Raw genomic sequence first — 27600 nt, forward strand, 5'->3', positions numbered from 1 at the left:
CTAGAGGGTTCTCCCAGGTAGAGGGAGTTGATTATGAGGAGACCTTAACTCCCGTGGCTCGATATACTTCGATCCGCTCCATTATATCGATAGCAGCAGAGATGAGTTGGAAGATCCACCAGATGGATGTGAAGACTGCATTTCTCAATGGCTTCATACAGGAGGAGGTGTACATTGAGCAGCCACAGGGCTTTGAGGTGCATGGGAAGGAGTCCCATGTGTGCAGACTGAAGAAGGCCCTTTATGGCCTAAAGCAAGCTCCCAGAGCTTGGTACTCCAGGATAGATACATACTTGCAGGGGATGGGTTTCACAAAGAGTGAGGTAGATCCGAACCTTTACTATATTGTGATAGGTGAAGAGCCTCTCATTCTGGTGCTGTATGTGGATGACTTGGTCATTACAGGTGCAGAGAGACTCATAGAGAACTGCAAGAGAGATCTTGCGGCGGAGTTTGAGATGAAGGACATCGGCTTGATGCATTACTTTTTGGGTTTGGAGGTGTGGCAGGAGGAGGGGCATTTCTTCCTGGGGCAGGGGAAATATATTGTGGACATCCTTGGTAGATTCCACATGGAGGATAGTAAACCCATGTCGACACCGATGATCATCAACTGGAAGAAGCTTCATGCTTCGGATTCCGAGTTGGTGGATCCCACATTGTACAGGCAGCTGATTGGTTCCTTGATGTATTTGGTCAACACTAGACTAGATATTTGTTTTGCAGTCAACACGATGAGTCAGTTTATGTGTGAGCCTAGGAAGGTTCACTGGGTGGCTGCAAAACACATTTTGCGATACTTGCAGGGAATAGTGGATTATGGTCTGGACTACAGGCAGGGGGATGGAGTGAGATTGGCAGGTTATACTGATTCTGATTGGGCAGGTTGTGCTTCTGATAGGAAGAGCACGTCAGGGTGCTGTTTTGGGTTGGGTTCGGCAGTAGTGTCATGGTTCAGCCGAAAGCAGCAGTCAGTAGCATTGAGTTCAGCGGAAGCAGAGTATATGGCAGCCAGCCTAGCTAGTTGTGAGGCCATCTGGCTTCACAAGATGTTGTTTGGCTTATTTGGTTAGCCGTTGAGACCTTCAGTGATTTACTATGATAATCATAGTTGCATTAAACTCACGGAGAATCCAGTTTTTCATGATAGGTCAAAGCATATCGAGATCAAATATCATTTCATCAGAGACTATGTTCAGAAGGGAGCTATGAAACTTGAATATATTCCCACTGATGAGCAGGTTGCAGATATTCTTACCAAAGCCTTACCACGAGGCAAGCATGTCTACTTCAGTCTTCAGAGACAAGATGGGTGTGGTGATGAACACCTTCCTCGGTAAGAGGGAGTGTTGAAATTTGGTACCGGAGGACAAGTGGTTCCCTAAGGCTTTGATCTTTGGCCTAGGGAAAAGTGTCCAAAAGAATTTAATTTTTCTCCTAAAGTGACTTTATAATTTTTATAAAGTCAAATCTAATTTAAAAGTGACTTTAAGTGATAAAGTTACTAAAGTCTAATTTTAAAGTGACTTTAATAAAGTCAATGTAAAATTAGAAAGGAAAAGTGACTTTGGACATAAATGACTAAGTGGGTCTTTATTAAAGTGGGGTGAATTAAAAAGTAGAAAGTGAGATTTAAATGAGCATTTAATCTCAGCCCTAAATTTCAATCTATTTCAGCCATTGGATTTAGGGATTCCCCAAAAGTCACTTAGGGTTAGATTAAAGGAGGGAAAGGAGGAAAAGGTCATTAATTCTTTCATGAGCAGATTGAGAGAAGGAGAGCAAGAGAGCAAGGGAGATTTTTGGACAGTGAGGAGAAGGAGGCAGCAGCTTGGCACACATTCCAAGGCAGCGTTTCAGCAAGTCCGTACAGCTGAGTTAGCACACAGTGAAAGGCAGATTTTGGGCACGATTTTCTAGAAAGGCCGTACAGCAGTTTTGGTTCAGATTCCAAGGAGGCTGTACAGCAAGTTAGCACAGAAATCGAGGAGTAGAAAATCTAAAGTTTGCTGGCACGTTTTTCAAGGGAGGCCATACAGCAAGTGGCTATACCTTGGCACGCTTTTCTAGGCAGTCCGTACAGTAGCATTTAAGGCTGAAATTTGGGCACAAAAATCGAGGAGGCCGTACAGCATTTATTGCTGTTCTGTTTTGCTGTTTGCAAGTTTTTTCCAGTTGGCTGTGAGGCATGGAAAACGAGATAAGTTGTAAAAGTTTGCTTGCTGATTTTTTTGTTGAATATTTCTCTCACTGTAAAAAGCATTTTCCAGAAATAAGAAGGAGCTTTCGAACTGGTTTTCCCCAAGAGTTGTAGGGGGTTTTTCCAGGGTCACCTTGACCAAAAATCACTGTGTTTAAATGTGTTGAATGGCTGTTTGTATGTGCTGATATTTATTTCTGCATTTTCAACATTCTGTAATATTTCCAGAATTTGTGTTTTCAGCAAAATTTATTTTCCAGTTGTTGAATGTATGGATATGGGAAAGGGCATTTAACTATTTTGGAGAAATAAGGTGAAATTGAAAACCGGGGTGGGAAATGAGAAATTTCTACAGATATTTTATTCTCGGCGTTTCAACGACATTTCCTCATCATTCTTCTTATTTCTCATCTCTCATTTGAGCCGGCAAAGCCAACACTTCTTCGCATTGCCACCAAGGACCAATTTATTGGACCTTGGCTTTATGGCATCTCATCTCATTTTTCTGGCGTCATTTCATCTCTTCATTTCTCACCATCCTAACTCTCGTCATCTCTCTCATCTGATCCTTTCATCTTCACTTTCTGCACCTGGACATTCTGGTTCATTTCCTGTTTGGGTGGCGACTCCACTTATTCATTCATTTAATCCCAGACAAGGGGCCCTCCATGAATATCCATCTGCCTCCATCCACTAACTTTTCGGTGTCGCCTTCAGAAACTGTGAGAGATTCATAATCAAATGGCGACTCCACTTCTATTTCTTACAGGAATTTCTGCTAGAAGTTCGCTTCTTGTAGATGTTTTGATTTTCTTGAGCAGGGATCTCTCTCTCTGATATCCATTTGGCCCATCTTTTTCCCGTTAAGCAGGTCATCATGGATTTTGACTTGTTTGCTCCTTGTGATTTTACTAACATTCAGGGAGCTCCGCATGGTTATTCTTATGTTTTGGGTGAAGCCATCGATGAATTTCCTCCTTTTCAAGGTAACAATGCTTTTACTGTTGAAACTCACCTTCAAAATGTCAGCCTCTGTATAAGCAAGTGTCGCCCATATTCTAAATATGAAGATGTGAAGATGAAGATTTTCGTTCTCACCTTATCTGGAGATGCTTTAGATTGGTTTATTAAGTTCCCTGATAACACTTTTGATTCTCTACAATCAATCATTGATGCCTTTGAAGATAGATATGGAGATAAAGAAAAGGTCAAAGCGAAAGCTGAAGTAAAGGAAACTATAGAAGTTGAAAATAATTTCAAGGAGTTAATTCAAATGGTTAAAGACATACAGTTAAATCAGGCTCAAGTAATCAAGAATGCAGAAGTTAATCAAGCTCAACTTATTAAAGATATGGAACTTAATCAAGCAAGATTAACAGTTGATCATGCAAGGGAAATTAATTCTATGCAAAGCAAGTTATTAGCCCTAGAGGAAAAGATGACGATCATGGAATTCAATCATTCAAATCAAGTGACTACCATGGAAGCAAGTTATCAAGAAGAAATAAGTTTGATTCAGAACAGATTGTCAACTATGGATGAACAAATGACCATCATGAGATTTGATTATAATAATCAGTTAGTTATAAGAAAGAGATAAACTATATGCAAAACTGCTTCATAGGCATGAAAGCAAAGAATGATAAAATTATAAAGGACATGGAAGTTGGTCAAATATCTCTTCAGAATAGATTATTGGCCATAGAGGAAAAGTAGGTACCATGTGTCATAAATACAGAGGGAATAGATATCATCGAAAACAGATTAAAAATAATGGAAGTTAATCATTCTAATCAGATGTCCATTATTCAGAATCTAATAAAGGCTATGCAAGCTAATCATGTCACTCTGCAAGAAAGATTCGTGAAAACTGAACTCAATCAAGCGAAGTTAATAGTAAGACATGCCAGAGAAATGAGTTCATTACATAAGAGGTTGGAAGAGAGGAAATCATAGGTCTTGTCTTGTTGTGAATATCTCGAGAAAGAGGCTAACTCCATTAACGAAGATTTAACTAAGAATGACATGATCAAAGAAGAAATTAAAAAAGATCAAGTTATAACTCATGACACCTGTGAGACTGATCCATCATTCTTGACAGAGCAAATGCAGAATGAAGAAAGACATGTCATGCATATCTTACATACTTCATCTGAGAGATTTCAAGTAGAATGTTCCACATCATCGGTGATACAACCTGCCACAAAGAAAAAGCGGAAGAGAAAGAGAATGAGAAAGCGGTTTGATGCATCTGATGGTCACGGGCAACTTGATTTTTGGATAGGAAAAAGTCCTATCGTGTGCAGAATTGGACATGGCACATCCGAGAAACAGCGAACAGATTTGCCTAAAAGCAGGCAAATGCTCAATATGCACTATATTGAACACATTTGATGCCATGGGGCATCTTTGTATTGTATTTCTAACCTTATACCGTGTTATTTCAGTGTTTCATTTTGTAGTTAGATTTGTGTTTTTCATGTTAATAGGATAGTTAATAAATGAAGAGCTTATATCTTTCCTGTGCATAATGTTATATGATGATTTTTTGGACGAACGCTACTTATGTTATATTGTGTGTTGCGTGGATGCAGATTCTGAATTCTCACATTCCTTCGGTGCAGCAATGTGTCCCCAAGTAAAGCCAGATGTTGACCACTATGTGTCAACAACCCATAGCAATACACCCCCTTTTTTCGCAAAAGGGATAGCCAAAAATTGGATGCCAAAACTTGGCAATCCTCAGCAAGAAAATTTGGCAAAATTATTGAGAGAATTTTTCCCTCCTCCACGGGCAATCCCGGCACAACACCTATTCAAAAAATTGGTGGTCCAAAACCCCTACGCAGGCTTATGCGCAATCTGTAACTCACACTCCTGGAATTTGCCTCTGAGTCGGACATCTTGCTTGTTTCTGCTGCTGGAAGTGATCCTCCAACCCCTCTAGAAATTTTCCCAGCTTTTGGACGCTGAATCGACCCCCTGCTCAGCTAAATTGATTTGCCACTCTGAAGTTGCCTACGTAATCCCTGTATAGAGTCTAGTGGAATAACTTGGCCTCTTGTTGTTGCCTCTCCGGAAATGGAAATCTTCCTCCAAGCTCACTATCTCTGCCCCTCACTGTCTCTAGGTCCCATCTTGCTCGAATTCTCTCTGTTGAATCACTGCAACTGGGAAGCTCGATCTCTACCAAGGAACTCAACCTCCAGTGTATCTAGCTCCAACCCCATCAACCTCCTCTTATAATCTCGCGTTGGTGAACCAACAGCGATGATTAAATCCCCGTCAATGGCTAAGATCATCTTTAAGTCGATCCATGTGAGTTTCTAGAGAAATCTCACCTTTCTCAATTAATTCTTGTTAATTAATCACTTTTCCTAAGGTAACTTAGGAAATATTTAATTTGACTAACTAACTTAATTGAGTCATTTCCAATTGTTTTCTCCTGAAACTTTTCTGGGTTCTGGAGCCCTTGTGTTTCTAAGCCTCTCTAACCAAAGTCGAGACTAGAACCCCTGTCCAATGCTACCCAACCATCAAAAACTAACAATGATAACTCATGCAATAAATCTGAGAAAAAAGATAGGACCAATCGTATGGAAGGTCACAAGGGTGGTAGGCAGGAAAATATGATATCCATATATTATAGAAGGGAGCCATGGATGAAGGGAAGGAGACCAACTTGGAGAGCCATATCCTTTCCTGGAAATAGAGAATGGATGACAGATAATTGAACTCATGAACTCTCTATCACGATCCTTGTTAGTGGTGCTAGGCCTTAATGGTTGCTTTGAAGTCAATGCAGGAGGGAAGAGGAGTGAGACACGAAGGATCATGGTCAATAGCTTGATCTTGGCAATGATCATGTTCAGGAGGGGGAAAAGACTCATAATCAGTGATCATAGGAAAAGGGGTGAGGCAATGATTCATTGATGACCCAACTCTACTCATAGGATCATAAAGAAGGTGATGAGAAGCAAGGTCCCTATTGATGTCATCATTAGTATCATAGGTAAGACCCTCATCAAAGTGACAGCGAATCACTTACCATTGCCTTTCTTCCCACAAGGGAAAATAATGATCTTCCCTTTCAAGGTTATCGATAGAATCCTTTTGTTTGCAAGTTTTGAACTAAAATCTTGTTTTCTGTCTTGTGCAAAGGTTACAAGAGAAGATACACATTCCTCGTGAATGCTTTTGGCTCATCCATGAAGGACAACAGTTTCAGGATCATAGGCTCCTCAGTGAATACGACATTACAAAGGGTGCCATGATTTACACAATAGCAAGAATTTGAGGTGGAGCCAAAGGGGGAGGTGCATCCACCTCATCCCCACAGAGATCGTTTAAGGATGTTTTAAAAGTTAAAACCAAGGCCTCATTTGCCAAACCCTAAAGATCTCTCATGGATCTACATGTGTGGTCGAGCAGTGAGCTAAAACCCCTTCTCTTGAGGTGAAAAATATTGCATGCACTTTCACAGGTGCAAATTACGAACAAAAAGTGTTTATCTGTCATTTCAATGGTTTTTGGCCTTCTTCTTCGACTCTTGAGGAGTGGGTTCACTAGAATTGGTCTCTAGATGTTGTGGTACATTTATGCTCAAAAGGATTTTTTATTGTTATTTTTCAGAAGATAGAGGGCCGGCAGATGTGAATATCTCCTACTCCACGATGCAACCCCACACACCACTGCACACCCCCATGCACCTTTGTGCTCCTCTACATACCACTGCTCATCGTTGCATATCTGTATACACCACTAGATTCCATAGTCTAACATTGAATCAGTATGTGTCAACTCGCATCCTATCAATATCACCACCTCCACTATCACATCTCCATAATATCGGATGGGTGAACCTTCCCTCCTGATCCTCGCTAAGAGATCTAACAAGTAAATCTCCCTAAGTGCTAGTGGCAGTGTCACTACAGTGCTGCTCCTCGATGACCCCTATGGCCCTTATATCTATGGAAAATCCTCGGCTCCAAACAAGACATTGTCTAGTGGCTTGTTGATGCCACCTCCTCTGACAAACTCCTGCTAGAGTACATTGATCATCCTACGACCCCATGTACAACCAACATGCCAGGACAACTCAAGGAGTCTGCCTGCACCCCTATCAATCCAACCTGTCACTAGTGGTGATGGAGATCTAAAATTGTGTGTGCGCCCAGTTACCGGATCCATCACTAACCAAATCCATGATGTGGTGGGGAATCCAACCTAAATCCCAACAACAGTCTAGCCCTCGAGCTCCTTTGGTAACCCACGGCCCCTGCTAAACTATGCCTTTGGCCATAGATATATCCATACGCCTAGCCCGCTCCACTAGGTACCAACTCAATACCTCTCACCACCCAACCCCATGAGAGGGATCAAATGCAAGAACACTTGTACACGTAACATCTCCACCATGCGAATGTGGTGCCCTGCGCAACTCATGTCACCTCATCTCACTAACCTGGACAAGACACAAAGTCGGTCTAGATGACTCTACCTCTCTCTCTCTCTAATGCATAGAGGTAATATAATAGTGTGTAAGCCCAATCTATATATGCCTGAAGAGCGTTTCTCTAACACTCAAAAATATACTCCTCTTGCTGCATCATTAGGGACTTCCGTTGTTCCCTAACACGAGTCAGCTTGGCCCTTGACTTGACACAAACTGCCATTATGTCCTCTAGTTTACCATACTGTTGTCGGTGGCTACCATCTGAAAATTTTGTCACCGCTCTAGATACCTCGAATACCTTGTCAATGGATGGCCCTACGGGTGCATGCCCAACTCTCTCTACCAATTGTTGACACCTAATCTTTGGGATTAGGAAAATCTATGTAAATATTATAGATAGAAAAATAAAGGAAGTTGGAAGACGAAGAGACACTGGGAGATGAAACCCAATAGTCTCCCTCTCCTTCTATATATTCATATTCTCTTAATGCAAAAACATAATTTGATTTGTGGAGTTACTCTCTTGGCCTGACACCAATGTCTCAACTTAAGCCATCAATGGCTTCTCCAATAATGGTGAATCCTGAGTCACACTAGGCAGATCTAAGTGCTCCTCACAACCACGGGTCTTATCTACCTCACGCTCAACCTCCTCCTCAAGCTTGCTAATAGGAAACACCTCTATGTAGTGGGCCTTGCCCTTAAGTGTGCTTGTGCACTAGGGCCCATGGCTCCTGACAGGTGAAGTAAAGTTTTCTCCTCTGGAGGGCCCTCCAGGTCTCATCATCTAATTGTCCCTATCATGTCCACTCCTTTTGAGGAGATATGGTGTCCTTCCGATCAAATCTCTCTACGAGACTGATCTGATATTGATCTAAGACAAACAATTAAGGTATTACAAACTCATGTGCATGGATGTGCCTATGTTATTTTATGCAACGGATCGATAAGATTGCGAAATACACAGACACTGAAGCAGTTAGAGAAAACATAATAGGCAAACATGTAAACACAACAAGTTTAATACGGATTTTACCCAATGCTCCTGGGATACGTCTCCCGGTCTAGCCTTCAGTAGCGGCCTCTCTATTATGTTTTCAAAAGCAGAGTTTTTACAACAGTGAGCTCAATTTGAGTCTCACATAGCAGATATAAATCAGCAAGACTGTACTTGGATCCCCCAAGTCTCTGGAGTACATAGACTCTACTTACTGAAACTCGACCTCTATTGGTCACAGTAGTATGAGCCCAATCTGAGACTCATACATGACAGGCATATACAGAGGAGTTCGCTTGAACCTCTCAAGCCTTCTCTGGAGTACACAGACTCTCTGACTCTCTCTGGCTCTATCTAGCTTGATGCTGCCTTTTTGCTTCTACAGGTCAGCTCGGCTTCTTCTCTCTGCTCTTAGCTTTCTGCATCTAACTTACTCTCCTTCTTTCTCTGTCAGTTCGTGGCTTTAAAGCCAATCTGCTTTCTGACTGTTCGTTTCCACTTCCCCGGCTTTCTAGTTTCCCTGCCTCTGTCCGTCTGAATCCCTCTGTTCTGCGTAATCATCACTGTATAACGCCTCACAGGGAGGTGGCCACCTATTTCGTAACGAACTGAGTGTCAGTTCTCTTGGACATTTCAAAACGACCGTTTATTCCGTTAACTCCAAGAATGCCCACGAAACACGACTTTCTGCCAACGCATCGTCCATGTCGGACTTCAAATCTTATACAACTCTACCTGTTTACCTCATCAAATCCGGTCACCCATCGGAACGCATCTCCGCCGTTGATCTGGAGCCTCCAAATCCAACGGTCATCGTCCATATCGGGCGGATAAGTAACATGACGTTTTTGAGCGGTTTTCTCTCTCTTCCGCCGGACGCGTGGCACCCCTTGTGTGGCATCGGGTGGGACTCGGTTGAAACCGCTTACCGCTCGAAGCCCTTCCGATATTCTGTCAGTTTTTGTGGGACCCCGCCTCTGACGGAATCGGCGCGATATCTGTTGCATTTTATAACTTTTCAGGTCCGAGCGCTCGGGGCTTTTCCTTCTTTGAGGGGTTTGATATCAGAAACTACCCCGATTTCTTAATTTGACCTCTGGTTTTGCTTCCGCCGGATGCGTGGCACCCCTTGTGTGGCATCGGGCGGGACTTGGTTGAAACAGCTTACCGCTCGAAGCTCTTCCGATATTCTATCGGTTTTTGTGGGACCCCACCTCTGACGGAATCGACGTGATATCCGTTGCATTTTATAACTTTTCAGGTCCGGGCGCTCGGGACTTTTCCTTCTTTGAGGGGTTTGCCCGGCGATACCCCGTTTCTTAATTTGACCTCTGGTTTTGCTAATTTGTGGCATCGCGCGTTACCATGGGCTGACGGCCAGCGCATGTTACCATGGGCCGACAGCCTGCGCGCTTGACCGAGGGTCCTCGTTGCTCCGCGCTGTTCACAAATTGCAACTGTTTCGAGGATATCTCTGATAAGCTTGATCTTTATAAGACTTTGAAACTTTGGCATAAAGAGTTCATGAAAACTTAGAGAGTGTTCTAGGATCCAATTTAGATCACGACCTTCCCACTAAAAAAGCTTTTGGACCACCAAAAGTTGGTTTTTAAGCATCAATCAAGTGAGGGTATAAATTTCTCGCTTGCCCAATTTCTATCCATCTTGCACTGCTTGGTTTTGAACCTTTGAGCCCAATCCTAAGGTACTCAACATCCCCTCTGCGCGTAGTTCTCACCTTCCTGTCCAAAACTGTATCTTCCTGCAATTCATTGAAATATTCAGGCAACAGATCATCAATAGAAGGCAATTGACTCTGCTCTTCGAGATCTTCAATCAATGAAGGTTCAAATAGTCTCAAGCTTTCTGCATTAACAACTAAATAGATGTGCATGTAAGCTGGCAAATCAAGGCGAAAATCATTCTCACCAATTTTCTCAAGTATTTTGAAAGGTCCATACCTTATTGGCTTCAGCTTCTTACCTTCACCTTGCATTCTGTCCTTGCTGATATACAGCCAGACTTGATCACCAACTTGGAAACTATGCTCAATTCAATGCTTATCATGCCTTGCCTTGTACTTGGCTTGGCTCTTTTCCAGCTGTTCTTGTACTGCCTGGTGAATCTCTTGGATTTGTTCAATGAACTTGGTTGCCTTGTCCACATCACTGTCCATCAACCGCTCTCTTTAACAAAGACAAAATCCAAGGGTGACCTTGGTGTGAAACCAAATCAGGTCCCAAAAGGAGATCTCTATGTAGAAGAATGTTTAGCTCGGTTGTAAGCATGTTGCACATAACATAGGTATTCATCCCAAAGCTTGGGATGCTTGCTGCAATAGCCTCTGAGCAACTGGATCACTGTCCTGTTGACCACTTCTGTTTGGCCATCTGTTTGTGGATGAAAAGTTGTGCTCTTCTTTAGTCTGGTGTCCATCAATTCCCACAGACTCGACCAAAATTTCCCAACAAATCGGGAGTCTCAATCAGATATAATGGAAGTGGGTAATCCAAAATGAACCCATACATGCTGAAAGAACAATTTTGCTGTTTGTTCAGCTATAATTTGTTTGTTACAAGGTATTAAAATACACATTTTGTTGAACCTATCCACAATAACATATAAATAGTCATGACCTTTTCTAGATTTAGGCAGCCCCCCAACGAAGTCCATGGAAACACTTTCCCAAAGATGAGAAGGAATTAGTAGTGGAGTGTATAAACCTAGTTTTCTATTGTTGGGCTTGCTTTTAGCACACATAATACACCCTCTTACATATCTAGAAACTGTTTCATTCATTTTTGGCCAATAGCAAAATCTTTGCAGCTGTGCAACTGTTTTACTTACACCAAAGTGACCTAATATTAGAGAAGTGTGTGCTTCTCGAATTATCTTTACTCTTTCAGTTTGTGGAATGCATAACTTTCCAAAATGATACAAGAGTTGGTCCTTAACATGATAATCTAATTCTTCTACTTGTTTGCCATGGCTTAAAGTTGCATATACATCTTTAAAATCTATATCTTGAGCATACTGTTCAATGTAGCTTTCATGCAATACTGAATTATGCTTAAGTATAGTGCATTTATAATTGGTCTGGACAACATATCTGCAAAGTTATTGTGTATGCCCTTTTTATATCTGATGACAAGATGAAACTGTTGTAGAAAACCCATCCACCTATAGTGTCTTGATTGCTGCAACTTAATTTGTGAGTGCAAATATTGAAGTGGTTGATGATCAGTATGTATAACTGTCTCTTTGCCCATTAGGTAATGTTTCCACTTTTTCACACTCTGTACTAATGCATACAATTCTTTATCATATGTGGGATAATTAACTACTGCAGAATTAAATGTCTCAGAATGATAACATATGGGTTTACCGTGTTGCATCAACACTGCTCCCATGGCATAGTCACTGGCATCCATTTCAATTTTAAATGGTTTTTGAAGATCAGGCAGTGCTAGTACTGGTGATGTACTAATCTTTTCTTTCAAGGTGTCAAAGGCTTTCTGCTGTTTGCCTCCCCACTGAAACACCTTGTTCAATCCTGTTAAAGCATGTAAGGGAGTTGCAATCAAGGAAAAGTTAGAAATAAACTTTCTCCAATACTGTGCTGCTCCTAGGAAGCTTCTAACTTCAGTAGCAGATTTGGGTTTAGGCCAGTTTACAATCACTACAACCTTAGAGGGATCTATCTTCAATTCACCACCCCCTATAATATGACCCAAATAATTCAAAGATGTTTTGCCAAATTCACATTTTGAGAGCTTAACATAAAGATTTTCTCTTTTCAAAACATCTAGAGTCTGCTTTACATGCTTCAAATGTTCTTCCCATGTTTTACTAAATATAAGAATGTCATCTAAATATACAATGACAAAATCATCAATAAAAGGTATGAGTACATCATTCATTATTCTCATGAAAGTAGCAGGAGCATTAGTTAAACCAAAAGGCATAACCAACCACTCATACAATCCCTGCTTTGTTTTGAAAGCAGTCTTCCATGCATCTTGCTCTGCAACTCTGACCTGATGGTAGCCACTATGCAAGTCCAATTTGGAAAAATAAACAGCTTCTTTCAACTGATCTAGTAGATCATCTATGCGAGGAAGGGGATAACGATTTTTTATCGTTATCTTATTCAGTGCTCGGTAATCAATGCACATTCTCCATGAACCATCTTTCTTTCTCACCAATACAATTGGAGACCCACATGGCGATGTGCTAGGTCTTATGAACCCTTTCTCGAGCAGCTCCTATACCTGCTTCTTGATTTCTGCATTCTCTAAAGCGGACAACCTGTACATTCCGATGTTAGGCAATGGAGCATCTTGCTGCAAATTAATATCATGTACTATTTCCTTTTTGGGTGGAAGACCTTTAGGTTCTTGAAATAGTATATCATATTCTGAAACAACTTTTTCTAAATCAGCTTGTTGTTTAGCATTACAACCCTCAAATACATTGGTTTTATCAGGTTTTTTTTCCTTTACAACCATCAGTAAAAATTGTTTGCATGAATTTACAATTCTTTTCATCTGCCCTAAGTTTATGAGAGTATAATTATCCTTGAGTTTATGAGCTCTTACAATATATTCAATTCCTTCTTTAAAAAGTTGATACTTGTCTTTTGCCCTATAGAAAACAGCTTTTCTATCATACAAGGACTTCCTAAAACAATTCCACATATATCCAAGGGAACAATATCTAACTCAACCTCATCTACAAATGTTGACCCAAAAAAAAAAAACCTAAGTTTACATTGTCTAGTCACTTGTAGCTTTGTTTTATCACATAACCAACCTAATGGATATGGCTTCTTGTGAGGTGTGGTTAGTAATCCCAACTTCTTTACAATTGCTTCAGAAATTAAATTTACTTGTGAGCCACTATCAAACAAAGTATCAATCTTTTGATGCTTGGAAATAACTCTAATATGAAAAAGCTCATGTCTTTTCCTCTCATTTTCTTCATTATCAGTAGATTGTGCAGAATTACTAGTAGATGCTTCAGAATTTTTACCTTTTATACCTGTGGCTGTGATTGTTGTTTCATCCCCTGAGTCTGACCCCAAATCTTTTTGAATAGTTGCAGCAGTCTTCTTCTTTTTGCCATTGTACTTCTTGGGCCTCATCTCCGGATGCAGAATCCAGCAGTGTTCATCATCATGCCCATCCTTCTTGTAGTGAGTGCATGAAGATTTGGTCTTTTGTACAGTATTTGTCTTCCTCTCTTTCCATTTTTGTTTTCTCTTTTCCTTATTCTTGCTTGCAATGGGTTTTGATGATCCCCCAACTTCTGGGTTCACATTCTTGCCTCTAGCCTCTAGATGTGTAGCCTGAACAGATACCTCATCTATGCTAGTGGGATTAAACATGAGAATGGTGTGCTTTAAATAGCTGTGTAGACCACCTATATACTTCAGTAAAGTTTCAGGTGAGTCTAAAGAAATTCCTAGAATCAAAGCTCTTTTCCTAAATTCTTGGGTGTAGCCTTGTACACTTTTCCCCTTTAATTGTCGAAGAGTTTGCCAACTCATCATGGCTTGCTGCATATAAGCTAGTGGATAGAACTGTTTTTTAATTGCAGAAACAAATTCACTCCAGACAGAAAGAATTTTACCATGCTTCTTCATGTCAGCTTGTGTCCTGCCTTCCCACCATACCAAGGCAATGCCTCCAAGGCGTAGGTTGGCCAGCTGAATCTTACTCTTGTCTGAATCAATGCTCTACACCCTGCAATATACATCAATCTGTCTAATCCAATTATCCAGCTTCTCTGCATTCAACTCTCCATCATATATCGGCAAATCAAATTTAACATCTAATTTAATCAAAGATGTTTTCTTTTTATTTTCAGGGCTATTAGGAGGTGTGGGAAGTTTTTCTTCTTTCCCTTTGCCTTTAGAGTGGTCATGGAGGAGAGATTCTTCTGCTCCTTTATCTTGTTTGGAGTTTGATGAATCTTCATCTCTACCTTTCTTAAATTCTCTATACATTTCTTCTACCATGGCTCTCATGGTCATGAAACTATCCATGAACTGGGAGTCCGATTCCAAGGGACTTTCTTCTGACATTTTCCTCTTAGGGTAGACTCTTCCAATTTCTGGGTTAGCTTCAACCAACTCTCCTTCTCCTAATTTAAGCTTTGATCTAGTTATCATTCAACAAAAATCCAGCACAAGCTTGTCTAACCTTAGTAACCTAGAGCTCTGATACCACTTGATCTGATATTGATCTAAGACAAACAATTAAGGTATTACAGACTCATGTGCCTGGATGTGCCTATGTTATTTTATGCAACAGATCGATAAGATTGTGAAATACACTCTGGAGTACACAGACTCTACTTACTGAAACTCGACCTCTATTGGTCATAGTAGTATGAGCCCAATTTGAGACTCATACATGACAGGCATATACAGAGGAGTTTGCTTGAACCTCTCAAGCCTTCTCTGGAGTACACAGACTCTCTGACTCTCTCTGGCTCTGTCTGGCTAGATGCTGCCTTTTTACTTCTACAGGTTAGCTCGGCTTCTTCTCTCTGCTCTTAGCTTTCTACGTCTAACTTATTCTCCTTCTTTCTCTGACAGTTTGTGGCTTTAAAGCCAATCTGTTTTCTGGCTGTTCATTTCCGCTTCCCGGCTTTCTGGTTTCCCTGCCTCTGTCCGTCTGAATCCCTCTGTTCTGCGTAACCATCACTGTTCTGCATAACCATCACTGTATAACGCCTCACAAGGAGGTGGCCACCTATTTCGTAACGAACAGAGTGTCAGTTCTCTTGGACGTTTCAAAACGACCGTTTATTCTGTTAACTCCAAGAATGTCCGTGAAACACGACTTTCTGCCAACGCATCGTCCACGTCGGGCTTCAAATCTTATACAACTCTCCCCGTTTACCTCATCAAATCCAGTCACCCATCGAAACGCATCTCCGTCGTTGATCTGGGGCCTTCAGATCCAACGGTCATCGTCCATATTGGGCGGGTAAGTAACATGACGTTTACCAGTTCAATGTGAGTAGTTCTCTCTCTCTTCCGCCGGACGTGTGGCACCCCTTGTGTGGCATCGGGCGGGACTTGGTTGAAACCGCTTACCGCTCGAAGCCCTTCTGATATTCTGCCAGTTTTTGTGGGACCCCGCCTCTGACGGAATCAGCGCGATATCCGTTGCATTTTATAACTTTTCGGGTCCAGGTGCTCGGGGCTTTTCCTTCTTTGAGGGGTTTGCCTGGCGATATGCGATTAGCGACTTGTCGCTAATCGCATATCAGAAACTACCCCCGTTTCTTAATTTGACCTCTGGTTTTGCTAATTTGTGGCAGCGCGCATTACCATGGGCCGACGGCCTGCGCGCTTGACCGAGGGTCCTCATTGCTCCGTGCTGTTCACAAATTGCAACTATTTCGAGGATATCTCTGATAAGTTTGATCTTTATAAGACTTTGAAACTTTGGCATAAAGAGTTCATGAAAACTTAGAGAGTGTTCTAGGATCCAATTCGGATCAGAGACTCTACGTGAACTTTGTGTATGGTGTGATGCCTACATGTCCCAAAGTGATCAGCCCATGGTAACAACAATCTCGTGCATTTCCATCCAAATGTAAGATGCCATATTTAATAGCATCCACCTCTCTCATGGGGTTTTGTTGGAGGTATGCGTCCAGTTTCTGCACCCACTCTCTATCAGAGCTCCTAGTTGAACCATTAAAGTTGGGGAGGGTTGTTTTTCCCATTACCTTTTGTATGTCTTGATTTCGCTGACCTTCCCTATATGGTGTAAATGGCATCACCGCCATGGCATGTGCACCTCTAGGGTCTCTATCATGAAGATGGCTCTAGCTTATCACCTTACTGCTACTCAACTAGGTATGTTGCCACGCAATCTAGCAAGGGTCCTAGGAGGGGTACCTAAGGGACAACAATGGGACAAAGACCCACTGTCACCTCAGTCAGTGTCCCCTACTCTTTACGAACTTTCACCAATGGGAGGAATCCCGATATGAAGGAAATCACTAATGATATTGGGATTAGTGATAGGTTATGAAGTGATTCCCAAGGCCCATTCAAGAAGAGACTTAATCAATGTTTAATGCTTCAAGAGAAGTTAAGGGCTCTCCAAGAAATACCTAGGAGGAAGGTCTAGACCTAGGGTTGAGAGATGTTCAATGATAATGACTATATCCAAAGTCAAGACTTCCAATGTGATGTAGAACCTCTCTAGAAGCCTTACAAGATGATTTGTCACTTGAAAGAGCAAGTTCGCTTAACTAGAGAGAGACCTAGAAAGACCTAAACAAGACCTAAGTTTATGAGTGACCTATGGTTTATGAATAATTGTGGGAGGAACTTCTCCAATGTGCTCACTAGGTCAAGATAGGATAGGGAAAGGGTCTTGAATAATTAATTATGTGATGTAGAACCTCTCTAGAAGCCTTAAAAGATGATTTGTCACTTGAAAGAGCAAGTTCGCTTAACTAGAGAGAGACCTAGGAAGACCTAAACAAGACCTAAGTTTATGAGTGACCTATGGTTTATGAATAATTATGCGAGGAACTTCTCCAATGTGCTCACTAGGTCAAGATAGGATAGGGAAAGGGTCTTGAATAATTAATTCCTTTGAATTCTATGTGAAAATGACCCTCAGGGAGATCACCAAACCCAAATGTTCAAGATGAGCTTCCAAAGATGCAACTAGGGCATGAGTTTTCTTGCAAACCAACCATGGGAATTGCTCCAACCTTGGAAAGTCACTAGAGGAGACACCAGCACAGATACCTATCCAAACGGATTTGAAAGATCACTCCTATAAGGAAATTTGCAGGAAGTCCTAGTTGGCCATTTAGGAAAGGGACCGAAATTTTTAAGGGAGAAAAAGAGAGATAAGGAGAAGGTGACCACCAATTTTTCTTGGATCAGTGACCAATCTTTGGGTTATGGACTAAGTCACAAGGTTCGTCGAACTTCTAAGTTGAAATTCGAAATTCGGCAAACCCTAAGGAAAAATAAAAGTTCATTTCAGTTCGGCCAATGGTTCATTGAGGCTTGATGCTAGCGGTTGCTTTCCCGTGTTGTGTGCTCTCTTTATACCACCGACTGGACCAGTTATGACTGCTCGCTTTCATTGTTGTACTATGATTTTGTGTAATTTGTTAAAATCAAACCACTGGTGATTTCCATCCATTACTTGTGATTTATGTGTTGCAGGTTTCATCACTGCATTGTGACGTGAATTGCTACAATCAAACGACTAGTGAGTTTCGAACTGTGGCAATGCGTGATAGTTGAAGGTTACAACGTTGCGATTTGTTGCTAAATAGGGTCACATTATCGCAACTCAAGTCGTCGTTCATGTTTACTTGCCACCTGTCATGCACACCTAACAGTAGTGAGAAAAGCCCTTAACCCCACAAGGTGTGGTTGGGCCAAAACTAAGAGATGGTGTTGTCACCTATTCCAAACTCACTTTGTTTAAGCTTTCTCATAAAAATTGCACCTCTCACCCTCAACTTTCTACTATGACACACTTTGAGGAATTAAAAATGTGTTCTAGACCCTCAAAACCCACTTTTCCTAAGTTTAATGGGAAATCTGGCAATAAATTAAACTATAAATAAATTAAATGGATAGAAATAAATTGTTGCATGTGACAAAATGACTTGGAAATTATCTCAAGTCAAAAGACAAGTTGGGGGATGATTTGGCACATTGCATCATAAATACATGGCCCACTCAAGGAAATAGAATTTCTTGACATAAATGCAACGACTTTTGACAGGAAAATTCGAATTTGTGGAGTTAATGCACATTTGGGAGGATTTGGGAGAATATTTGGCAGAGATTTTTATGGGAAATTGTCCTCACATTTGTTCCCACCCATATACACTATTCATTTCATCATGGAATTCGATTTTTCTTTAAGGGATTTTTTATGCCACTTGGGAAATTCGAATTTGCATGAAGGTCCTTTGGGATTGTCACCCATTTGCTTCGGGATTGTCACCATTTGTCTTGGGATTGGCTCCCAAGCTTCTATATCATAAGAGTTTTGTGCTCTCACTTATGTATCTATTGTTTACTAGTTATTGTGCTTGTGGAAGCGTTGTTACTTTGTATATTTTTCAAGAGCTCTAATAAAAAGACTTTGGGGGTTCATTCATGGGTTTTCTTCCTTTGGAGCATGGTGCATTGTGAGCTATTGATATAATCTTTCTATGCTTTGAATTATTTCATTTTCCATATATTCTTGTAAACGTGCTAGTGCAAAGTTATCTGGTATTAGCATTTGATTTGAAAGTAGGCTCTAGAGCTTGAAAGTTCTAGTTTATTTTCAAATAAATTTATAGAAGTTTCAAGTCATTGTTAGCTTATTTAAATCTATAGTGTTGTAAAAGAATTGTTGTTGGATCAAACGTGAAATGAAGTCTTTGGGAGACCAACCCACCCTTAGAGCACCTTCAAAGGAACTCTCATTTGTTATTTGGATTTACTTAGTTTATATTACAAAAAGTGTTTTGCAGGGATTCGTTTGGGCATAGCTTGTATACAAGCAATTATTTTAAAAATCTAATTATTTAAAAAGGTGCTTCATTGGTTTAAATTTAGCTACTTGAGAGCTTTTCTAAACTAAACCAAGTGATGGGGTTCACTCCCATCACTTGATTTGGTTTCTTGTATATTATTTGTATTTTATTTAACTATTTTCATATTCTCTCTACACTAATTTGTTTCTTGACCCTGTAGCCCATAGGTAGAGTGTTGGTGATAAGAGCATTAAAGAAGGACCATACAAACTCTAACGCTTTTCCTTGTAGGACCTCTCAACTCTTTCCAAGGTTGATCTTTTGGGGAAGCCGTGGTCATTTGAGGAGGATTGGCTCCTTATTTTGTGCAACATTTCATTCACCTTTGGAGGCCAAGCCTTGAGGCATCAAGAGACACTTAGCTTCTTCAATCTTGAGAGATTTTTCAATTGTACTTCATTTTCTGAATTTGACTTTCAAGAAGGAGATCTAGAGCTTGAATACCTTCATGCATTATAAAGACTCCTCTTGAAGATTTACTTGAGACCTCTTGAAGGTGTGAAAATTTCAAATATGAAATTCTACTGCAGTAACTGATTTATTTCTCCTACTTATTTTCCACAATAAGTTATTTACAAAACCCTTCAGTAAACATCAAACTAAATTCTACTGCAGTTATCACATAATAGCATAGAGAAAAGAACAGTGAAATACAAGCACAAAATCAATCACATCAACACAGTTATTTTTGGACAATAGTCCCCGGGAAAACCCAATGCGAGAAAACCAGTGCAGCAGATGAGGGTTTATTTATTATTCTTCAGCAACAATCTCTTTACAAGGAATGGTTTGCAGAACATAGAGAAACCTCTGAGAAAACACTTGAGAGAATTTTCCTCCACCCTTTGGAGAAATTTTGACACCCAAGAGACCCTCCAGCCTTGACTGTGTCATCACTACGTGAGGATTGCGTCCCTTGCTGCGCTGCCTCTCTGAGTTGTCCCTCTGCACTATCCCTCTGATGCACTGCGTCCCCTCCTCCTCAATCTCCAACTGATGTTGATGCCCTCCTCTTCCTTCACCCTGCAACTCTCGCTCTGAAATCGAACTCTTACTCCTTGAGAATCGATTTACCTCAAGTTACTAAGTATTTGCCCGGTGTATCTCCAAATGACTCTCAAGTCTTCCTTTATACTTTTCATGTTGCAATATCAACAGCCGAGATTAAGTCTCTAACCAACGGCTAAGATTAAATTAGACTTGATCATCGTCTCTTAGAAGCTTCTCACCCATATTTTCATTCATACTCATTAATATTTTAATTTTCCTAAGTTTAGACTTAGGAACCCCATTAAAAATATTAATTATTTTAATAAAATACAATTCGGGTGGAATTTCACCAAACGATTTATGGGTCTTGGAGATCTCATGTGTTCTAGCCCCTCCACAAAATTTTAGAGCTAGAGCACATCCGATGCTATCCTAAATCAACACTCCCTCTTAGCGAGAAATGTGCTCTAGCAATACTTCCCAGCAGAAGTATCACACTCATCCACGACATCGGTCCTCTGCGTTGTTGATGCTCGGCCTGCTGCCCCTCATCCACTGCGTTGTTGCAATCTGTACTAATGCCCATGACACTGCCACTATCACTGTTGAATCTGTACTGCAGAGCCCTCTTTAAGAACTACACTATCCATTTCTACTACTGAAACGGATTCTCAATCATCCCCTTCTTCTCCCTGAAATAAACAAACTTTGTTCTTCCTAGAGCCTTGGTGAGAATGTCTACCACTTGTTCTCCTGTCGGAGTGTACTGTAACTGTATTGCCCCTTGTTGGACACAGTCTCTGATAAAGTGACACCTGATATCAATGTGCTTCGACTGATCATGAAAAACTGGATTCTTAGAGAGCTTGATGCAACTCTGATTATCACACAAAATATTGGTCGCTCCATCCTTCTCCTGAATAGATTCACAAGCAACTTCCTAAGCCATATGGCTTCACACGATGTTGTGCTAGCTGCCATATATTTAGCTTCAGCTGAGCTCAGAGCTACGCATTTTTGTTTCCTACTACACCAGGAGGTCATACCTAATCCAATGTTGAAATAGTAGCCAATGGTACTTTTCCAATCTACTGAACTTCCAGCCCAATCTGCGTCAATGAACCCACTCAGCCTAATATCATTGCCTTGGGTGTACATTAATCCATGCTCGATTGTTCCTCGTATATTTCTGAGAACATGCTTGGCTGCTGCCCAGTGTGCCCTCTTCAGTTCTACCATGAACTGATTATGGGTGTTGACAAGGTAACAAATGTTTGGCCTGGTATTGACCAGATACATCAGGGACCCTATGAGTTGCTTGTACAAGGTGGGATCTACTTCTTTATCTTCAGACGCATCAATCTTCTTCTAGTTGGTAATCATTGGAGTAGCCATGGGTCTACAGTCCTGCATTCTGAACCTTTTTAAAAAAATTGTAGCGTATCTCCCTTGTCCAAGGAAAATTCCACCCTTCTGTTGCCAAACTTCCAACCCCAGAAAATAATGCATCCGTCCCAAATCCTTCATGTCAAATTCTGTAGCTAGGTTTTCCTTGCAATCTTTGATGAGCCTGGATGAACCTGTCAGGAAAAGGTCATCCACATATAACACTAGAATCAGAGGCTCATTCTCTACAATCAAATAGTAGAGGTTGGGATCTGCATCACTCTTGACGAATCCCATCTTCTACAAGTAACCATCAATTCAATTGTACTATGCTCTAAGCGCTTGTTTTTGCCCATACAAGGCTTTCTTCAACCTACATACATGAGTTTTCTTCTCATGTGTTTCAAAACCCTCTGGTTGTTCAATGTATACTTCTTTTTCTATCACCCAGTTCAAGAACGCAATCTTGACGTCCATCTGGTGAATCCCCCACCCCATCTATGCTGCAAGGGATATCACAGATCTAATAGAAGTATACCTGGCTACTGGGGCAAGGGTTTCTTCGTAGTCTATCCCTTCCTTCTGAGCATACCCCTTAGCCACGAACCTGACTTTGTATTTTTCCACACTGCCATCTGCAGCATATTTGACCATGTAGATCCATCTCGAACCTACAACCAATCTATCCTGAGGCCTAGGTACCACTTTGATAAAAGGAGGTTTTGGCGTATAGCCAATTCCCCTTTCTTTATAAAATTTCGAACCTCAAACCTATGGGTTATGAGCCCATTTCATTATCGGAAGCGTTTAATCACTCTTTGCTTTAAAAACCCGTGGACTTCAACTCTATCGGGTTTTCCTTTAAAAACTCGGGACCACATCACTTAACACAATACAAAGGAAAACACAGGAAAACCCGCAGCCGAACCATAAGGCCGAACTTCAAAAAGTATACACCCGCTCCTATAAAATCTTTGGGTCTGCACTTTCCAGCCTTCCTACAGCGCTGCTTCGATCTCCGAAACGCCGATACCTCCGATCGCCGATCATCGCATATCGGCGATATCGCTTCATCGGCCCTCGGTCTATCGCAATATCGCATGTCGACACATTGGCATTCCTCCGACCTCCAACCCTTGACCTCTTCGGTTTACGATTAGCGATTAGATCGCGACCGTCGATCCTGACTCTCGATCTGACGGTTGCGATTACATCGCACATCACCATCGCTTTGGATCTCCAATCACCGATCAAACAATCCTCCGCCGTTGATCTTCCTCCATCATATCCGACGGTTGACGTTGATTTCGGGTGGACAAGTAGCACGAGGATTAACCGCCCGAAAAGCGGTTTCCTCTCTCCTCCTTGCTGCTACGTGTCGCTTGATGAGTGGAATCGGGTGCCAATCCGAATTACCACTTACCACTTGTGATCTCGCCCGAAATACCACCTTTCGCTTTTAAATCCGCCGATGCGATATCAATGAATTACTCCGCAGCGATTCCATCCGGGCCGTTGATCTTACAGATCTAACGGTCCCTGTGTATTGTTGCATCTGTTCCTCCTTTGCTCTGTTCTCGTTTGCCTTTTGATGGATTTTACGCTAAAACCCCAGTTTCTCTGCCATACTCTGCCTTCACACAAAACACTCATATATAACAATATTTCGTTGGATCGCCATCGATCCTACAGTGATCGATGGTCGATCAACACACTTACTACACAGGACTTCAAGCCATTAACGCATATATACACAGATAACTCAAAAGGCATTATTATATAACACACACGGAATCCACACAACATGCATCTATTCATTATACAATATTAAATACAGACTAAGGCATTTCAACCTTAAAGACAGTTCCCTTTCGACTACATTTTGATTACTCTCGACTTACACAAATTCTATTGTTACCCTCTATCTATCTGAACACGCAGCTTCATCAATATATATATAAGGAAACATTGGATCAGATCACTGTGAAGGATCCGATCAAATCCTCTCCATGAATCACTCAACTGTCCCTAATTCTCTCTACATGCATACATATGTGGCAGATTACATTTAATAAAGTCTTTGAGAGACTTTATCCATTCCATCATTTACTCTGTTTAAATAGATTTGTCCCCTGTTCAACTCCGATGGTCCACGTCTCCTCTTGCTCCGCTTTGGATTCCTCTTTTGATTAAGGGGGGGTCAGATGCTCCTGCATCACACTTCCCAGACATCATTGATCATTATCGAACTGTATTCCTCCACCATAGCATCTACCCATACTTGATGTTGAACGGCCTCCTGAAAACTAGAGGGTTCTCCAACCTGAGCCACCAAAGCTTGGTATCTATCTAGTTGTCTACGCTCCCTTTTCTCGTTCCTAGGAGCTCCAATGAAATCCTCAGCATCTTGTAGTATCTGTTGAAGTTCCCAGCTCATTCTTCCACTGGTAGTGGGTAGATCTATTTTCTCATCCTCCTGAGATTCCACCCGCTATGATGTCTCTGGATTCTTGTCATTTGGAGAAGTACTGGTGATGGTTTCTGCTAGTCGAAGTGGCTGGACCAATGGACCATCCTTTGACTGCTCTTCGGAAAGCATTTCTCGGGATTTCCCAAAACCTCTGTCCTCCATGAACTCTACATCTCATCGTACTACGATCTTTCTATTTCCCGAAAGATAGATTCTATATGCCTTAGCATTCTCGCTATATCCCACAAGATATCCTTTTTCTGCAGTTTGATCCAACTTCTTCTTTTCTTCGGGTATATGGCAGTATGCCAAACTCCAAAATATTTTGAAATGACTCACTTCAGGCTTCTTGCCGGTGAAGACACTCTCCGGAGTGATCTTACCTAATGCCCTGTGAGGAGTCCTGTTCTGAACATAGATTGTTGTGATGCATGCTTCTTCCCATAGAAATTTGGGCATATCCTGATCATACAACATTGCCCTCGTTGCTTCAACAATAGTTATGTTCTTCCTCTCTGCTACTCCATTCTGCTCCAGATTATATGGAGTTGTCCATTCTCTTCTAATGCCTTCCCTTGCGCAGAAATCAATGAAGTCCTTATCAATGTATTCTCCACCATTGTCTGAGCGCAACACTTTTATCCTCTTTCCTGTCATATTCTCAACCAGAGCTTTAAGCTCTTTGAATCGATCAAAAACCTCATCCTTGGTTTTTAGAAAGTAGTTCCAAATCTTCCTGGAATGGTCATCAATAAAGGTGACGAAGTATTCGGCACCACTAAGAGCTCTTGCGAACATGGGTTTGCAGATATCTGAGTGTATCAATCCCAGAACACTCTTTGCCCTATTGTTACTTCTGGAATAAGATGCTTTGGCGTACTTGGCTAGTATGCAACCTCTGCATACATCGTCTCGTTTCGTACTTAATTCTGGAACGCCTGTGACGGTTCTTCTGAGAATTCTTATAGCCATCCTGTGACGATTCTTCTGAGAATTCATATAGCCCCATGTACAATGCCCCATCCTTATGTGCCATGGTTCATTCAAATCTTTTTCACCAATGTTGCCTATTAGTGCCATTGGAGATTCTAGCTGTAACTTATATAGTCTGTTACTTCTGACTCCAATTTGGGCCTTCTTCTTCCAACTCGGATGTTTGACATATACTTTCTTCCCAATGAAGTAAACATCATAGCCCTTGTTCTGTAACTAAGATACAAAGAGTAAGTTCATCCCCAATCCAGGCACATGCAGCACATTGGTAGCTCGAAGCCGATCCCCTGCTTTTGTTTGAAAAACTACAGTACCTCTTCCTATGGGGTACATTTTGACTTATTTCCCATGGTGATTTGGAAATTCATTTGTTCTTCTTGATAGCTCGAGAAACATTCTCATATTCCCGTCATGTGTGCAAAAGCTCCACTATCAATATACCAAACCTCAGAGAAAGCAGAACTTGCCAAGCAAGCGACTTCTTCTTCCAGTCTAGAAGCTAGCACAGAATTGTCGTGATCCATTATATTCTTCATGCTTCCCTCTTTCCCAGGAGAATTGTGTGAGTCCTTTTGAGTTGCTGCTCCAGCATCATGTTCACGACTCATTGCAGATTCTCTAATCTTGTTGCCCGATCTCTGCTCTAATACCATGTGTAAATTTCAAATATGAAATTCTACTACAATAACTGATTTATTTCCCCTACTTATTTTGCACAATAAGTTATTTACAAAACCCTTCAATAAACATCAAAGTGAATTCTACTGCAATTGTCACATAATAGCATAAGAAAAGAACAGTGAAATACAAGCACAAGAATCAATCACATCAACACAATTATTTTTGGACAATAGTCCCCGGAAAAACCCAATGCGGGAAAATGGTGCAGTAGATGAGGGTTTATTTATTATTCTTCAGCGACAATCTCATTACAAGCAATGATTTGCAAAACATAGAGAAACCTCTGAGAAAACACCTGAGATAATTTTCCTCCACCCTTTGGAGAAATTCTGACACCCAAGAGACCCTCCAGCATTCACTGTGTCACCTCTGCGTCATCACTGCATGAGGACTGCATCCCTTGCTGCGTTGCCTCTCTAAGTTGTCCCTTTGCGTTGTCCGTCTGATGCACTATGTCCCCTCCTCCTCAATCTCTGACTGATGTTGATGCCCTCCTCTTCCTTCACCCTGCAACTCTCCCTCTGAAATCGAACTCTTACTCCTTGAGAATCGATTTCCCTCAGGTTACTGAGTATTTGCCCGGTATATCTTCAAATGACTCTCAAGTCTTCTTTTATACTTTTCCTGTTGAGATATCAACGGCCGAGATTAAGTCTCTAATCAACGGCTAAGATTAAATTAGACTTGATCCTCGTCTCTTAGAAGCTTCTCACCCATATTTTCATTAATACCCATTAATATTTTTATTTTCTAAGTTTAGAATTAGGAACCCCATTAAAAATATTTATTATTTTAATAAAATACAATCCGGGTGGAATTTCACCAAACGATTTCAAAGACTTAGAGATCTCATGTGTTCTAGCCCCTAAACAAAATTTTAGAGCTAGCGAACATTCGATGCTACCCAAAATCAACAGAAGGCTTCTCATCTTGTCACATCTAATAAAAGCTTAGTTTTTCTTGTGGGAGCTTAGGTTTTCACCCAAGGTATCATTTTGTCCTTTTCACAAAAGGAGGAACATGTGGGTGGTTTGATCTTGAGCTTATTTTCTTAGATTCCATCTTGCATGTCTTAAAATTAACATATCATCACTTTCACAAGTTAATTTTCTAAATTTTGTTTTTGCTACTTATTTTCATGCTTTGCCATTTCAAGTTTAGCTTTCAAATACAATTCTAAATCTTACTTTTGGAAGCAATTTATTTTATGCAAGGCATCTCATTTCAAGTAGCAAAGTTTAACCATTTGCTTCATGTTGGACTCACAATAGGCTCATGAAGCAACAAACTTATAGCTTGTTGGCTTGAATGTAAAAATACACAAGGGTATTTGTAATAATAATTTATTATATATAAAAATGTATAAGTGATGGTTCAATGTTACAATGAGGATCTGCTTTAGATACCTAGGTAGGTGTCCCTTTATGACCGGTCGTGTCCTTTGGGTACACACCTCTTCACTAATTAATCATTGTTTTGATGTAGTGTTATTATCTATATTTACATAATTTATGTTCATAACATTGCCTTCCCCTTCAAAAAGCTTTGTCCTCAAAGCTTGTTGATGAAAGGACTTGATCTCTTATCCACTACAAATGTTTCTCAACTTGACCGCTAATAATTTATCCATTTGACCACATCACTTTGGCATGTGTAATCGTTGATAGTACCACCTTGGGATTAGGGTTGTTCATTTTTTATTTTATTTTTTTAATATATATATATATATATATATAATTTTTTTTAATTATATATATATATATATAATTATTATTTTTTTTTAATAAATTAATTATATAGTTGTAAACTATATATTGCAATTATATAATTATAAAATA

The 27600-nt window shown here is 40.7% G+C and overlaps 1 protein-coding gene across 2 annotated transcripts in view; it reads right to left on the reverse strand.

Annotated features, from left to right (window-relative positions):
• LOC149198119 (uncharacterized) overlaps positions 1-27600 on the reverse strand; it is a 364260-nt gene that overhangs the window by 208306 nt on the left and 128354 nt on the right. The window lies entirely within an intron of this gene.

This window comes from Pinus tabuliformis, chromosome 2_2 (genome assembly GCF_031772625.1).
Source record: "Pinus tabuliformis cultivar Carrire ecotype Pingquan chromosome 2_2, CPIR1, whole genome shotgun sequence".
Classification (NCBI taxonomy): Eukaryota; Viridiplantae; Streptophyta; class Pinopsida; order Pinales; family Pinaceae; genus Pinus; species Pinus tabuliformis.